The sequence below is a fragment of the Saccopteryx bilineata genome, chromosome 1, assembly GCF_036850765.1.
Source record: "Saccopteryx bilineata isolate mSacBil1 chromosome 1, mSacBil1_pri_phased_curated, whole genome shotgun sequence".
Taxonomy (NCBI): domain Eukaryota; kingdom Metazoa; phylum Chordata; class Mammalia; order Chiroptera; family Emballonuridae; genus Saccopteryx; species Saccopteryx bilineata.
This window is the reverse complement of record NC_089490.1, coordinates 127,965,322-127,982,624: the sequence shown is the minus strand read 5'-3', so window position 1 is coordinate 127,982,624 and position 17,303 is coordinate 127,965,322. Positions and strand designations below refer to the sequence as shown.

Below are 17,303 nucleotides of genomic sequence, written 5' to 3'. Positions count from 1 at the left end.
CTTCAGGGATGAGCCTTCCCTGCGGGGTTGGAAGTTTGTCCCCTATCTTTTTGCCCCCTTTAAGGGAATGCAAACACATCATTGAGTGGGGGGAGGCCCTGTGGAGTGGGATGCCCCTGTAAATCCCTAAGGTTGCATTCTGGCAGGCCACCCCTAGAAACTGAGTAAGACATTTCAAACAGCCCGGAAGAGGGAGGGCCACTGGAGGAGGGGCTCAGGAATCCGCTCGGCCTTCAGGAAGACCCCAGCCAGCCCTAATGGGAACCACACGTGGGTGAGCTGGAGTCCTGGACTGCCTGTGATGGCTGGCTTTGGAATCTGGACACTTGGCTCAGGTCACTCCTGACCCTTTGAAGCCCAAGGCCTCCCAGCCCCAGCTCCCCTGCTAATCGCTGCCAGACACATACTGCCCTGTACCCAGGTCTGGGGCCTGTCTGATTCCTAGAGAAGGGGTGCTTCTGGTGGGCCCCCCATTTCCTGCTAGGATAGCAGCTAAGCCCTGGGGGAGTATGGGGTTCTCTGGCAAAAATTCTAGGCTTCCTGCTGGACCAAGAGTTGATACTCTCAGAATAACAGAATAAGAAGTCCTTTCCAGTGTTCCCTCATACAGTTTCTCTTGAACTTCACACCCCTCTTGGAGCCCTGAGCTGCTTCTGGCTTACAGAAACTGGTGCCCTCAGCTCATCTCTCCCCTGCAGTATTTATAGGGTACTCCATGGCCCTGGCCGTCCTACCCACCCTGATGCCTCACAGGGTTCATTTCCTGCAGGACCTCAGGCTCCAGAGCAGGGAATAGTCCAAAGGGCAGGAAAAGAGCCCTGTGAGCAGGTAGTTTGCTCCTGGGAATTCACTATAAAAACTGGGGAGGAAAACAGGTCTCTCCTAGCAATTTCTTGGTGCTTTCTCTTCCCTTTAACTCAAACACCTCTTAGCCCAAGGACTGAGGTTAGTCATAAAATGTTTTGATACAACATGGAGGACCTAAAAATACTTCCAGTCCTTATTTGAGGGGCTCACTCCAGCCTTTGAGTCATGCCACCCATTAAACTCTCTTAATAACCTTCCAACTATACTGTGTATATATGTGTGTATGGGGTGTGTGTTTCCTGTTTACGTTCTGGATACTCGCAATGGCCCCCTCTAGGCCCTCAGGTCCAGCCCCCTCCCCTTGGGTACCCTCCTTGAGAATTCCAGGTAGCCTGCTTAGCATCAGGCCCTGGGCCCAGGAGCATGGACAGGCTGCATTCCTGGGGGAAGGGGAGAGGAGAGGAGGACTGCACAGAGCCCCCTCTTCTCTTCTAACACAAAATCCATGCTGGCCCTGGCCGGTCGGCTCAGTGGTAGAGCGTCCGCCTGGCGTACAGTAGTACCGGGTTCAATTCCCGGCCAGGGCACACAGGAAAAGCACCCATCTGCTTCTCCACCCCTCCCCCTCTCCTTCCTCTCTGTCTTTCTCTTCCCCTCCCGCAGCCAAGGCTCCACTGGAGCAAAGTTTGCCTGGGCGCTGAGGATGGCTCTGTGGCCTCTGTCTCTGGCCCTAGAATAGCTCTGATTGCGGCAGAGCATCGCCCCCTGGTGGGCATGCCGGGTGGATCCCAGTTGGGGGTGCATGGGGGGTCTGTCTCACTGCCTCCCCGTTTCCAACTTGGGAAAAATACCAAAGAACAACAACAACAACAACAACAAAACCATGCTGCCCAGCCTGAAGCTCTCTCAAACCATGGTAAAGATGGTCAGTGAAATCCCAAGAAAGCCCCGGGCAAAGGCAGCAGAGCCAGGGACCTAGGGGTCTCTCCTGGCCTCTGCTGAGAATGAAACCATCTGTGCCCTGGAGCTATCCCACTTCTGGTGGGACCTAGGGTTCCAGCATTGATAAGGGCCCACAGTGGTCACTGGGTAAGGGGTCTGAGAGGTGAGGTGACCAGGCATAGAGGGGATACAGGATGGAGAATTAGGGCAGTCCTTTGGCATAGTTTGACACTCATTCCTTTTTCAGGGTAGGCCAATCTCCCAGAAGTCTCTAGAGAGGGTTTAGGGACTTCCAGAGAGATATCAGGCCCAGCAGAATGGAAATCAGGCAGCAGTAGTTGGAGATGGGAGAAAGCGGTAGAAAGGCCTCTCCTGGAGCTGGGGATCCTAGGGATTGAGATTGTTCTTCCACCCTAATCTACCCCCATCCCCCAGCCTGGTTTCGGGAAACTCTCCCAATGAATATTTAATTGCTCAGCTCTAGGCCTGATTGAATTTTAATGCGGGCGACCTGAGCCCGGAGGAGCCAGCCGAGTTGAGGCAATTAGTCAGGAGCCATAAGTGCTGACCCAACTGATTTATGGGTGGGGACTAGGCAGGCATGAGGCCCTGGATTAGGTGGGCAAAGTCTCCTGCGTTAGCCTGTCCCAACAGCTGTCTCGCCTTGTTTTGCATCTCATTAGCATAGCATTGCCAGTGGGCAAATCCGGGCGCTGGCGGGTGGGGAGACCCAGGGTAGGTGGAGGTGGGCGTCTGGCTAAAAGCTGGGCCCGACTGGCATTTATGGCTAGGGAAATCTCTGCAGGTTTGGCACATGGGATTCCATCCATCACTCCTGCTGTTTAAACCCCCCCCCCCAAATCCCAGTAGGGCTCAGTTGGGAGGAAATTCCAAGGGAGGAGGAGGGGAGCAGAGACTAGAGGACCTGGGAACTCCTGGCAAAGCTGCTGAGTCTGAGGATCTAACAAAAGGCTCTGTGATAGTAAGGACAGGAGCCGTATTGAGCCTATGAATCTGCCTTGAACTGTGATTCCATGGGTCCCATGGCTCTCCCGTTTCCCTGATCTACCTCCCTCCCTCCCCGCTCCCACTTTCCCAGTTCACTTCTCAGAGAGGGGTTCTGCACTGATACTGATAGGGCTTGTGGGTGCTCTGAAATATGCCTTAAGCACTGGGAATGACTGCAAGGGGATCTTGGGGAAAATGGCCCTCCTCCCTTCCAGCCCCCTGACACAGATGCCCATCATGTGTGAATGAGCTGGGACTCAGCCTGGAGTGCTTTATTGAACTATGCCCTGCCCCTTAAATCATAGGTCAAGGATTTAACTGGCCTGTCTGCAGCCATTCTAGCTGGTGGTCTCCTCACCAGCCCCCCATCCCTTTCTGAGCTCTCGTGCGGATGTGGTTTAGATTAGGCACCCTTCCCCTCCTGGGCAAGCGTCCTCTTGGGTCCAGATCATATCTGAATTGGAGTGGTCCTGATTGAGGGGTGGGCAATAGAAGGGAGTGGATAGAGCTCTGGTTAAGAGGCCAACCCCTCCAGGAAGGCTTGTGGAGAGGTTGGCAGGGAAGGAGGAGGCATTAGTCAAGGAAGGCTTCCTGAAGAGGGAGGAAAGAGTCAAGACTAGAAGGAAGGGAGGAACCAGGTCAAAGAAAAAGAAGAGGAAATTTTCTGTAGGGGAACATCCTGCTTGAGGCAGGAGAAGCCGAAGTGTGATCTTGCGACGCATGTCATCTATCCTTAGAACTGTAGCAGAAGTAGTCCAGCACGAGGCTTCCTGTCTAGGCAGATGAGACCGGATGATCAAAATTATCAAGACTTAATGGGCATCGACTATGTGCCAGGCACTATGCTAAACACATTGAATACTTTGTTTCATTCAGTCTTTACAGCAAATAATGAGGTAAGTATTCTTAGAAATTCTGTTTTACAGATGAGGACACTGAGCCTGTGAGAGAGGTGGTAACTTGCCCATATTGCAGAACTAGTTGGTGGCAGAACCCTTGCTCCTGTCCACCACTTTACACTGCTCACAGGCACCTCAAACCCAGCTTATCCTCTTCTTTTTATTCCCCCAAACTGCTCCTCCTTCCATGTTACTTATCTCCTTCTACTAGTATCTACCTGGTGATAAAAACATACTGCCTGTAATCTTTGCCAAAATCTAAGAAGCAATCCCATCCACATTGTCACCCAAACCTGAGTCCTTGGTGCCATCAATCATCTATAGTCCCGAAATCTACTTACTACAGATTTCTGAATTTTGTTCCCTCTTCTCCCTGTACCTCACATGGTTCAGGCCCAGGTTATCCTCACTAGGGCCAGGTGCTGAGTTTCCTGTGTTTTCTCTTAGCTAATTGTCACCAGAAGCCTGAGAATAAGTCCTGAGAGCAAGTGAGGGTAGGGAGGTCAGAGAAGGTGAGAAGAACCCCCCAGCTGTACTGGGCTCACTATGATGATGGGTGAGGAGCAGACCCCACCAGACCAAGGTTTCTTACTCTTTCCAGCTGTTCCTTGAAGCCCATGTATCCCAGACTAGGTCTATTTCCTGACCTCTGGGGGCTTTTCCACCCTTTTTACAAGAGGGTTTGGGCTTCAAGTTACAGAAGACTCAACTTAAAAATGGCCTAAACAGTAAGGGTGTTTGTTTATTTATTGTGTCACAAAACAAGAAATCTCAAGGTGAGGCTGTTGGTTAATTCAGTGACTCAACAATATTATCAAGAACCTAAGTCCTTTCTTTCTTTCTTTTAAAAATTATTTATTTATTTATTTAGAGAGAGAAACATTGATTTGTTTTACTTGTTTATGCATTCATAAACTTGCATGTGCCCTGACCAGGGATGGAACCTGAAATCTTGGCATATTTGGATGATGCTCTAACCAACTGAGACATTCTGCCAGGGTTTCTTTCTCTCTTTTCTTTTCTTTTTTTTTATTAAGTGAGAAGAGGGGAGATAGTGAGATAAACTCCCACAACCCACCCAGAAACCCCATTTTGGGCCAATGCTCATACTCAAATCAACCAAGCTATTTTTAGCACCTGAGCCTGATATTCCAGTGAGCTATCCTCAGTGCCCAGGCCAATGCTTGAATCAATTGAGCCACTGACTGCAGGAGGGAAGAGAGAGAGAACGGGAGAGGGAGGGGGAGAGAAGCAGATGGTCGCTTTTCCTGTGTGCCCTGACCAGGAATTGAAGCTGGGACATCCATATGCCAGGCAGACACTTAAGCCATTGAGCAAACCAGCCAGGGCGCTTTCTCTCTTTTTTTTGTGTGTGATAGAAACAGAGAGAGAGACAGAGAGAGGTACAGAAAGACAAGAAGGGAGAGAGATGAGAAGCATCAATTCTTTGTTGTGGCACCTTAGTTGTTCACTGATTGCTTTCTCATATGTACCTTGACCAGGGGGCTACAGCAGAGCAAGTGACACCTTGTTCAAGCCAATAACCTTGGGCTCAAGCCAGCGATGTTGGACTTCAAGCCAGTGACATTTGGGTTCAAGTCAGTGACTATAGTGTCGTGTCTATGGTCCCACGCTCAAGCCAGCGACCCTGCGCTCAAGTTGTGAGCCCGTGCTCAAGCTGAATGAACCCGTGCTCAAGCTGATGACTTCAGGGTTTTGAACCTGGGTCCTCTGCATCCCAGTCCGACATTCTATCCACTGCACCACCACCTGGTCAGACCCTTTTCTTTATATCCATCTTTTATTAACTTTATTGAAATATAATTTACACGTGGTAGAATGCAAATTTTAAAAGTATAGTTTGGTAAGTTTTTTTGTTTTTTGTTTTTGTTTTTGTTTTGGATTTTTCTGAAGCTGGAAACGGGGAGAGACAGTCAGACAGACTCCCGCATGCGCCCCACCGGGATCCACCCGACACGCCCACCAGGGGGTGATGCTCTGCCCATCCAGGGCGTCGCTCTGTCGCGACCAGAGCCACTCTAGTGCCTGGGGCAGAGGCCAAGGAGCCATCCCCAGCGCCCAGGCCATCTTTTGCTCCAATGGAGCCTTGGCTGCGGGAGGGGAAGAGAGAGACAGAGAGGAAGGAGGGGGGTGGGTGGAGAAGCAGATGGGCACCTCTCCTGTGTGCCCTGGCCGGGAATCGAACCCGGGACTTCCGTACGCCAGGCCGACGCTCTACCACTGAGCCAACCAGCCAGGGCCAGTTTGGTAAGTTTTGACGAATGTATACTTGGTAGCCACTGTTCTAATCAAGATATAGATCACTGACATCATGCCAGAAAGTTCTCGCTCATGTTCATATGTGGTCAACCTCTAATCACTGATCTGATTTCTACCCCCTATAGCTCAGCTTTGCATGTTCTAGACCTTTCTATGAATGGAATCATATTGAATATACTCTTTTGTGTCTGGCTTTTTTGCTGAAGTGTTTTTGAGATTCACCCTTTTTTGTGTATTAGTTCATTTTTATTATTAAGTCAGATTCTGTACTATGAATATTCTACCATATTTCTTTCTCTCTTTTTTTGCCATCTCATAATGTTACATGTTGGTCTTTGTCCTTGTGCCTGCCCTGAGTCCTCTTAAATGTCATAAGATGGTTGCTGCAGTTCCAGACATCACATGTAGATAACATTATCCAAAGGCCCAGAAAAGCTGTTTCTCCTTTGGCCTCTGAGAAATCTTTCCAGAAGTCTCCCAAAGAGCATCACTTCATGTTTCACCAGCTAGAATCATATTACATGCCCATTCTTAAACCAAACACTGGCAGACAGAATGGGATTCCCATGGTGGTCTCAAACTAATCAAGATTCATCTCTGCAGCAGGGGGCGGAGTTCATGAAAAATATGGCAGGAGGGCCAGTGGAAGACACTGGTTGTGGCCACCTTACATTCCTTATTCCTTCCTAATAAAGAGCCAAATTTTATTTAAGGTGTTACAGTTCCCTGTTAAAAAAAATGTTTTTAGTTTTCTTGTTTATTTTTACTGTGTATTTTTGGAGGTAGGTGTGTCCATATGACCAAGTTCTGACCAAAAAGATGTAAATGGGAATGTTCCATAGAATAACTAAGAAGATTGCTTAAGGGAGCTAACTCTGTTGAGAAAGAGTCCTTTGCCCTTCTGCTTTTGATCTTTATGGTCTATAACAGGGGTCCCCAAACTTTTTACACAGGGGGCCAGTTCACTGTCCCTCAGACCGTTGGAGGGCTGGACTATAAAGAAAACTATGAACAAATCCTTATGCACACTGCACATATCTTATTTTAAAGTAAAAAAAAACAGAACGGGAACAAATACAATATTTTAAATAAAGAACAAGTAAATTTAAATCAACAAACTGACCAGTATTTCAATGGGAACTATGCTCCTCTCACTGACCACCAATGAAAGAGGTGCCCCTTCCAGAAGAGCAGTGGGGGCCGAAAAAATGGCCTCAAGGGGCCGCATGCGGCCCGCGGGCCGTAGTTTGGGGACCCCTGGTCTATAACATGGATCTGGTGGTCGGAACTCTGGCAGCCATTTTGGAACAAAAGATAAATTTGGGAATAAGTCACACGAGATGGGTGTCACCTGGGTCCCCGGTGACTGTAACTGTGGAGCTACCACATCAGCACTGACTATTTTCATACTTATTTTATAGGAGAAAGAAAAAGTTCAGTCTTGTTTGAATCATTCTGAGTTTTGCTAACCTATGTAACTGAACCTAATCCTGACTAACACAGGCAGTAACAATTTGTGGTCAATGAGACAAGAGAGAAAATTTGGGGGAGGGCTCTGGGAAAAGTTTCCTTGCTCTTAAAAGGAGGCACCTCAGAGTAATAGTTGGGGCCACATGGGATGGTTGGCACTGAAATAGCTGTTTTGTGACTTGACGAGAGCCATCCCGAGGTACAGCAGATGTGCTGAGGGTGTTAGATTCGAAGATGGAGGGAACATGGGTCTCCAAAGGTGCTGAGCCTCTGAATTGATCAATTCTGAAGCTATCATTTCTCATTCTTATGAAAATATATTTGATCATGCTAAATTGCTCATTTGGTCATATTTTAACGTTCCTGAAATCATTGTACATCTTATAATTAACACACCTTAGTCTGCTGTCTGTCGCACAGCAGTTGTGCTCAGCTGTCCTTCCTGCACCTGTGCAAACTGGGTGACTTTTCCTGATATCTTGACAGAATAACTACAACCCTGTGATGTCTCAGCCCACAAACCATGTAAGGACTCTTGGAGTCCTGACTGATAACTAGAAACTTTTATTGACTCTTTGGCAAGGTCACCTGCTAGCATCAAAGCTTCCAGGATGGCTGTCAGTGGCCTAGAAGGATGTGGTAGGCAGCCTGCAGAACGGCCCCAGAGGTCCTCATCTCCTGCTAGTGACATCCTCGTGTAGCCCCTTCTCAACTTTGTTCTGGGCTGGGTTTTTTTCAACGACCAATAGCAGAGGGCAGAAATCATATGTCACTTCCAATATCAGCTTTTAAAAAGACTGTGGCTTCTGTCTTGAATGCTAGCTTGTGCTCTCTCTCTTGAGTTACTTGCTGTTGGAAAGGCCAGCTGCCCTGTCCTGAAGATAGACCACTTGTAGAGAGGCCCATGTGATGAAGAACTGAGGCACCAAGGCAGCAGCCAGCTAGGAACTGAAGTTTGCCAACAGCCATGTGAACGAGCTGGGAAGTGGGTTCTCCGGCCCCACATGTCTGCTCCTGACCCAGCCCGCACAGCTAACAGTCTGAATGCCAGCTCGGAAGAGACCTTGAGCCAGAACCGCCCAGCTAACCCACTGCCTGATTCCTCACCCATAGAAACTATAAGACAACAAACATTTATTGCTTTAAGCTTCTAAGATTTGGTGTAACTTTTTCCACAGCAATAAATAATTTAGTAGAGCAGTCTTTTAAGAAATGCTGTAGGCCCTGGCCGGTTGGCTCAGTGGTAGAGCGTCGGCCTCGCATGTGGGAGTCCTGAGTTCGATTCCCAGCCAGGGTACACAGGAGAAGCGCCCATCTGCTTCTCCACCCCTCCTCCTCTCCTTCCTCTCTGTCTCTCTCTTCCCCTCCCGCAGCCAAGGCTCCATTGGAGCAAAGATGGCCCGGGCGCTGAGGATGGCTCTGTGGCCTCTGCCTCAGGTGCTAGAATGGCTCTGATTGCGGCAGAGTGATGCCCCAGATGGGCAGAGCATCGCCCCCTGGTAGGCATGCCAGGTGGATCCCGGTCGGGCGCATGCGGGAGTCTATCTGACTGCCTCCCGTCCAACCTCAGAAAAATACAAAACAAAAAAACAAAAAAAGAAAAGAAAAAAAATGCTCTAGCGCTAACACTCGTGATGGCCCAGACGATGAGTCTGTGTGGAAGAACACAGACACTGACAGCTCGAAGTTGAACTGTGATTCTGAGAATCAGACTCTGAATCCAATAAAGTTAAAAGAAAACCTTAACTAATTTATTCCACCCATATTTTCCTTGTTACACAAGTGCAAAAGTAATATATGTTGAAATATATACATATATATATATTTCTTTCCTGGCTGGATAGTTTGGTTGGTTAGAGCATGGTCCCTATACACAAAGGTTATATGTTTGATCTCTGATCATGGCACATACAGAAACAGATTGATGTCTCAGTCTCTCTCTCTCCCTTCCTCTCTCTCTAAAATCAATAAGTAAATTTAAAAATGTATATATTTCCATGTAGATCTATAAAAGATTTTTAACAAATAAAAATTCTGCCTGACCAGGCAATGGTACAGTAGATAGAGTATCGGACTGGGACGTGGAGGACCCAGGTTTGAAACCCCAAGGTCACCAGCTTGAGTGTGAGCTCATCTGGCTGGAGTGTGGGCTCACCAGCTTGAGCGCGGGGCCGCCAGCTTGAGCGTGGGATCATAGACGACCTCAAAGTCGCTGGCTTGAGCAAGGGGTAACTTGCTCTGCTGTAGCCCGCCCCCCATCAACAGACATATGAGAAAGCAGTCAATGAACAACTAAGTGCTGCAACAAAGAATTGATGCTTCTCATCTCTCCCTTCTTGTCTGTCTGTCCCTCTCTCTGTCTCTGTCATAAGTAAATAAATAAATAAATAAAATTTCTAAGTGATAAGAAATCCTTGTGTCAGTTAATTTACAGTGCTTTTTTTCTTTCTAATATACATAAAGTAATAGTGCTTCTTAGCATCAGTGACATTTCAATTGGATAAATATGATCATGCACTTTCCTTAGTGGATAAGCCATTGTGAAGGGAGTTTTCCGGTACTTGCAAAAGATTTTAATCTGGGGGAAAATAGGAGTAGGTTTGAGGAAGAGGTGAGTAAGGAGAAGGAGAAAACAAGTATATGAAGGAGAGTATAGGAGGTTGGGCATGGGTTTGTGGCAAACAGCTCAAAAATATTGATAGGAGACTAACCTGTGCTGGTGCAGTGGCTAAAGCATCAACCTGGAATGCTGAGGTCGCTGGTTCAAAACCCCAGACTTGCCTGGTCAAGGCACATGTGAGAAGCAACTACGAGTTGCTTCCTGTTCCTCTCCCCCACTTGTTTCTAAAAATCAATAAATAAAAATCTTTAAAAATATATATGTATATACATATATATATACATATGTGTGTGTGTGTGTGTGTGTGTGTGTGTGTATATATATATATATGAAACTTTAACTGTTCATTGTTTGCATTAGTTCTAACCCTTCAATGGGTTATTAAGAGCCTGGAATCCTTGGTCACAAATTTCTGGCTGTATTGGAAACACCTGCATTTCCCAAACAAAAATGAAGGCATGTGGCCTGATACAGACGTCTTTCTGAATTTAAATTGTATTTGCCTCCAAAACCTTTACAGTTCTACAGCTTTACAATTCATACAAGGGGACATGGAAACATGCAAGAGAGAGGCTTCCTTGGGACATCAGTTGTCCCTCATCTCCCAGAAGTATGGCCAATTGTTGAGCAAATGTCTAGGGGCCAAAATCTAGACTGGGCATATGAGAGGGATTTGGAGTTGAGAATCCAGTTAGCATCAGAGTGTTTTGTTTTGGTTTTGTTTTTAAATTGATTTTTTAGAGAGACAGAGAGAGGGAAGCTTTCATTTCTTGTTCCACTTAGTTGTGCATTCATTGGTCACTTCTGGTATGTGCTCTGACCTGGGATAAAACTCACAATCTTGGTGTTTCCTGCTCTAACGACTGAGCTAACTAGCCAGGCAAGAATCCGGTTAGCAACAGAGCTACATGTGAATCATCATCCATAGATTACCACTTGTAGACTTTGTTTAATCAGCCCGTTGTCCCATGAGCATCCTCTCATCTGTCCTTAGGGCAGCCCCCTGAGAAAGAGATGGACATCTGTCATCAACCCACTTTACCAATGGGGAAGCTCAGGTGGGAGTGTTAAATTCACAGGAAAAAGGGCAAAGCAGGATTTGAACTCCAGCAGTCTGGCTCTAAGGTTTATGTGTGTCTTAGCCACTACATTAGGGAATTTCAGATCTGTGGGAAATTTAGAATCCAAGCTCCTGATTTTACAGTTGAGAAAGCAGGGACCTAAAGAAAGAGTAGGATCCACCTAAGAACCACAGGGAAGGGATGCCTGGTTGGGACTTACACGGTTGTGATTATGGTTGGTAGACGGAGCGGGCAGGAGGGAGAGGGCTGTGGGCTTGGATGCACCGTCCCTCCCGACTCTGCCTACAAAGTAAGTGCCACTTTCTTCATTTCGGAACTTGGTGGGGGTGGAAGGGCATGGACTTGGGAAGCCACCCAGCCTCCTTCATTCTCAGGATTCCGAGGCAGCCATTGTCCTGGGAGGAATGTTCGGCCAGCAGCCCTAAGAGGTGGGGCCTCCTTCGTGTCCCAGACAAACAGACAAGCTGGCTTTGTGCTCTCCACCCAGGGCCCCTCCTGGCCTTCACCAGCCAGGCCTTCTGAGCATTTTTCAGGGTTTCTCAAAGCTAAAAATATGAATTCTAGTATTTTATTACTACAAACTTATCATAATAAGACACATGCAACAAAATGAATATTACAAGTCTGTTCATCAAGATTTTATTTCTGAAAATTGGCAAAGGAAACAGATGGATTCATGCATGTCCATATGATGGAATATGAAGCTGTAGTCAAGAATTATGTGGTATAAATGTACTTATGGACAGAAAAAATATATTAAAAAATCTTTGTCTACAGAATAGTGTAGAGAGCTCTCTCTTTATATATTATTATCTAGAATAATATCTGGCCTTCTCCAAAGCCTTACCAGTGGTTATTGCTGGGTGGTGGGATTAGGGTGTCTTCCTTGTGTGATAAAAAGTACATGTGGGTATGGATGCTAACTGCCTGCAGCCTGGGCTCAGTGTCACCCACAGGAGAAGTTTCTATAGCATGGCAGCTGCCCTCAGAGCGTAGGCAGAGACAACATCAGAAAAATGAGCAATGAACACCAGGCAGACAATGTTCAAGCCTAATAACAATGGCGGCAGCTCAGAACTTCCCAGTGCTTCCACACACATTATCTTATGTGAATCCCACCACGACCCTATCAGGTCACATTATCTCCCTTTCACAGGTGAGGGGACAGACTCCAGCAGGTTAAATGCCACCTCCTATTCCCACCCTGGCAGCAGCAGGAAAGTGGGGGGGGAGCCAGGATTCAAGAAAGGGTCTCTGATCACTGTACTCTACTGCTTTTTCACTTATGCCTGTCACAGTGTCTTATATTTGTTCATCCACCTGTCTCTCTCCTCCACTGACCACAGATTTCTCTAGGAAGCACTAAGGTCTTATTCAAATCTCTACCCCTAGGACTCAGTACGCTTAGGCACCAGTACATACTATTGAATGAATGAACAAATGAATATTTAAACTTGGATCCCTGGTGAAGGAGGAGGTTATGATAGATTCACAGACCTGTTCTTTGTAGGCTGTGTCTTTTTATACTTACTGTGTTCTCTGTATTTATTCCCGTCTTATTTGCTTTAATATTAGCAAAACCTTTCAGAAAATGGCCAACAGTAAGATTTGTCAAGGGAACAGCTATGTCTGGATCTAAATTAAAGCTTTAAAAAGGAAGGAACACTCACCCTTTCCACGATCACACTAGTAACTGGAGGCATCCACCCTGGAAGCCAAGGAGAGCAGAGGCCCTTGGTCATCTCTCCTCCCTACCTGGGGGATTTCCTTTCAGGACCAATGCTTGGAAAGGATGGGGTTCCATACACTGAGCCATGCTGAGCACACACCCTCCCAGACCAGACACAGAGAGGATCAGGTTCAAGGGTGGGCTTTGGATACTGAGGCTGGCCAATCAGGGAAGTCAACTGGAGACTAGTTTAGGAAGGGGAGGAAGCTGGGCCGAGGGGAGATAAGTGAGGAACATGTTTGGGCAGTTGGGTGCTGGATGATTTAAGTACAACCAGATGTGCTGGGAATCTCATATCAGGCTGAGCCGCAGTGAGGGCAGAGAGGGGAATGGGGAGACGTCGGGGCCACTTGGATTCCCAGTTCCGAAGTCTGTTCTGGGTCTGTAAGGTTTAAGGCCTGGGAGAAGCCCAGTGGGGTTCCATCTGAGCTAGCATGAGAGTGGCAGGCTTGGGTGGAGTTTTCTGCCTTTGGACAGGGTATAGGAAGGGAAGGGTTCCTTCGGGAAACTCAACGCCAGGAACCTAAAAAACAGGATTAGGAGAGCTCAGGGATAGGAACTACTAGTTCTGTGGTGGTGGGTGGGGGAGATGAGGGATAGTTAGGGAAGGCTTTACAGAAGTGAGCATGAGTTGGGTTCTGAAGGATGAATAGGAGCTGCCTAAGCAGAATAGGAGAAATGATACTCCGGAAAGAGAGATTTTGAGGTAGTAAAATGGTGTGGATGCTTAGTGAGAGGTTCTGTGGGAGTGTATTATAAAGGGACTTGGTGGGATGACAGGTCAGTTTGGCATGCGAGCCCAAAGGCTGTGCTGCAGGATGGGGGTGGGGTGGAGGGGCTTCCTTTCCCAGACCAAACAGCAGAGTCAGATGTAGGGGAAGGATTTTGGGAGTGGGTACCAGGGTCCCTAAGTGTTGGGCTCCTAGGGGAGAGAAAGGAACTGATGGCAAGTCCCGGCTTCTCCTCCCAAGTCTTGTGTGGTCTGGCACAGAGCCGTATCTGCCCAGAGGAAGGGACATTTTTTCTAATTCTCTTGGAGGCTCTTAAGAGCCCGGTGGCTGGCTGCAGGGTGAGGACTGGACTCAGACACAGGCCACAGCACACAAAGAAGGCCAAGCTGGAATAAGCACGTGGGCAGGAAGAGTGTAAGTGGTTGAACTGGAAGATCAAACTGCCAGAAGAGATGGCCTAGGCTTCCAAATGTGGGAAGGCATCCCGAGCCCAGTGAAAGTGGGGAGCAGTAGCAGTCAGCTGGGTGTGGTGTCCTCTGGGCATGCACCCCAGTCCCACAGCCCGGACACATTTCCTTCCTTTCCTGCTTCTTAATGACTCCTAAGTGGCTGATACAGAGGACCACAAAGAGAGGTCTCCCCGCCCTTTCCTCTTCCTCTCTTCCATTTCCTTCTCCCTTCCTCCCCCCACCCCATCCTTCCCCAGGGCCCTTGTCTTTCCTTCCTCCTCACCCCATCTGCTCCTCTCCCTCCCTCTCTGGCTTTATACATCTTCCCTCTAACTTTGAATCGCTTAATGCTGATTCTCTCTGGGCCAGCTGGTCTATTTTTTGATGTTTTCAGAAAGGCCCTGTTGCAAGTCTCTGGACTAGGAAGACCATGCACACACACACCCCTGCATATATACACATGCTCCACAGCCAAGCCCCTAGGAGCTTGGTGGAGGCTAGGATTTCCCACCTTGGATGTGATAGCAGCAAAAGGGCTAGGAAAGAATGAAGGGCCCTCTACTGAAGCCATACACTGCTGCCATCAATACCATTACTATCCAATACATTGCTGGGCACTTGACCTCCTACAGGATGATTACAAGACCCCTTGACTAGCATGTTCTTAGCAGGAGGATCTCAAGGCACAGTTCCATTGACTGGAGACAGCCAGAGGAAGGTCAGCAGGGAGTCCTCAGGGAACAGATCCCCAAGGCCCAGCTCAGGAGGGCAGAGGGAGAGACATGATGAAGGGCCATTTGTCAGGATGGAGGGTCAGCCCAGGAGGCTGGATGATGTATTAATGAGACTTTAATGAGCTTGCAGAGGGGGGGTCATGCTTCATTGCCTGAGTACTGATGCAGGATAGGGGGCTGAAGTGTGAAGAGACCAACCTAACCCCTACCTGCTAATGAAACCTCTTACTGTGACCCATGCCAGTTTATCCATCAGAAACAATTCAGCACCTCCAAGATGCTGAACCTTCCCTCATGGCATCCAGCAAAAACCTCCTCAGCATACTGGCGCATCATTCTCTCACCGGGAAGGACTTCCTACCAGCCCTAGTAGATCCTCTTCTTCCAGGCTCCCAGGGAATGAAGGAGAACTGGACCTCGGCAGCAAGGAAACACATGATCAGTTCTTTCCTCCATCCTCACTCCTGTCACCCACCCCTGCTCTGGCTCCAGTGACCCCAGCCACAATGCCCTGGCGATGCCAACTTTGATTTCCTGGTGCTAGTCCTGGTGGTTGAGGTCACTCAGTTCATGTGGACATTGGTCTCTCCCTTAATTCCTGCCTCTGACTGTTGGGGAACCTCACTAGTGGGGTAGAAAGAATATAGTGCATTCTAGATCTTTGCTGTGTGACTCAACGCGTGTCACGTCTCTCTGGGTCTCAGCTGTCCAATCAGTAAGAAATACTCAATGAGGTTTTTCTACCTCTGTTATCCTGGGACTGTCCCTTCAGCAGGGGGTCAGCTCTCCTCAAGTGGTGGCTATCCCATTTCCTCCTGCCTTCCTAATTCTGAAGCCAAGGGCTGCCCTAGCATTCTGAGCCTTGATATATACTTTCTCTTTGCCAGGGTGTGCTCCTGGGGGTGGAGATCCTGAACTTGGCAAGTTCTAGAAACTGCTTGGGTGCTGGTCTTGTTTCCACATTTGGGTTGGGAAAAACCTGGGAGCTATTGAGGGCCTCCCCCTTCCTTTTCTCTGAGTGGTGCCTCAGGAGGTGCCCTGAGAGGTCAGAACACAGAATTCCCAAAGGAAGTGTTTTGAAAATTTTGAAACAGAGAGTACAAGAGTGCTACCCTGCAGGCTGGTGGCAAGTGGTGCAGGGGCCAACTTGTCCTACTGGTACTTAGGCTGAACAGCACAGAAAAGGAGAAAAACACCCCGGAAGAGAGCATCCTCAAGCACTGCCCTTGGGTGGGAACACAGATGGTCTTGAGACACTCTGGGTGCTCAACATCTCTTCCCGGAAATCTATCTGGACTCTCCAACCTAAGAGCAGTTCCATCTCCTACAACCTCCTGGGGCAAAATGTGTTCTGCTGTGGGTCCCTTTCCCTGCATCCTTCTTTTCCTGGTTGGATCACTTCTGAAGCCTGTGTCTATGACGTAGAATTCTGTCTACTGTGGAACCGGGCGCCTATGAGAGCATAGAAATATGCCTTTGGGACCCTGTAGTGTGTCTCGAGCACCAAGCCCAATGCTTGGCACAGAGTAAATGCTCAATATATATCTATTGAAAAGAATGCACCAATCAATGAATGCTTTTGGACACCTCTAAGCAGATCACAGGTCTAGGATTCATTCTCCATCTTTGCCTTCTACCATTCAGCCTACTTGGCCTAGTGGGAATGCAGCCTTTTGGGGTAGCCCTCCAGTGAAGCCTGTTTATAAGTCACATCCCACCCTTGGCTTCCCACCTCCAGATCTCAACACTCTGCCCCTGCATCCATCAGCTCTGAATGGCATTATGCAAAGCGGTGTACTTGCCTGGCTGTGTGTGTCTAGCCCTCTGCATCCTGGACTGGTACAACCTGAGTGTGGTACTAGTAGGTGCTTAGTTCACCTGGGGGCTGGGGATGAAAGCGTGAGTCAACAAGGCTTTGGCCAAGGGACAGAGACAGTCCTGGGAGAGGGCGTCGGGGAAGCTAGCGGCCAGGGCAGGCCCGGCCTGCTGCCTTCCCCTTTGCCCTACGACCCAGGAAGCCGCTCATACCTAGCAGACACGCTCCACGCCCCGCTGCTCAATACCAGCCTCCCCCTCGGCGGACAGCTCCCAACCGCACCCCATTTTTCCGTCCGGACGGCCAGGCAGAAAGGGCAGATCTGAGAGTGGCCCATGGACATTATCCACACCAAGGGTCATTTGCTCTTTTCCCCTCTCGGTGGCTAATTTATTTTAGAGCTCCGGGAGGGAGAGGGGCGGGGCCAGGCTGGGAGAGTTGAGAGGAGGGGCTGGCAAGCCTAGGGGAGGTGGGGGCGGGGCGGGGGGAGGTGGGGGAGGGCGAGGATTGAGCCGCGGGTAGAGAGGGCCAGGGAAGGGGCGGGAGTTGGGGGAGGGAGAAGACCTAGGGGAGGGAGAAGCGGGGGAAGGGGAGGGGAGCAAAGGCCTGCAAGGGAGGGCGCTGGGGGCGGACGAGGGGAGGTGGGGGTGGGGGTAGGGGTGGGGGTCTTGCCTGCGGGGGGAGCCGGGGCGGCCCCTTGTCCGGCCACCCCCACTGCCCAGTCCCGCTCCCGGCC

The 17,303-nt window shown here is 48.9% G+C and overlaps 1 non-coding gene across 1 annotated transcript; it reads left to right on the top strand.

Annotated features, from left to right (window-relative positions):
* The first annotated feature begins 8,627 nt into the window (after positions 1-8,627).
* TRNAA-CGC (transfer RNA alanine (anticodon CGC)) lies at positions 8,628-8,703 on the top strand. The gene has a single exon. It is a non-coding gene; the product is annotated as a tRNA-Ala (tRNA).
* The last annotated feature ends 8,600 nt before the right edge of the window (positions 8,704-17,303 follow it).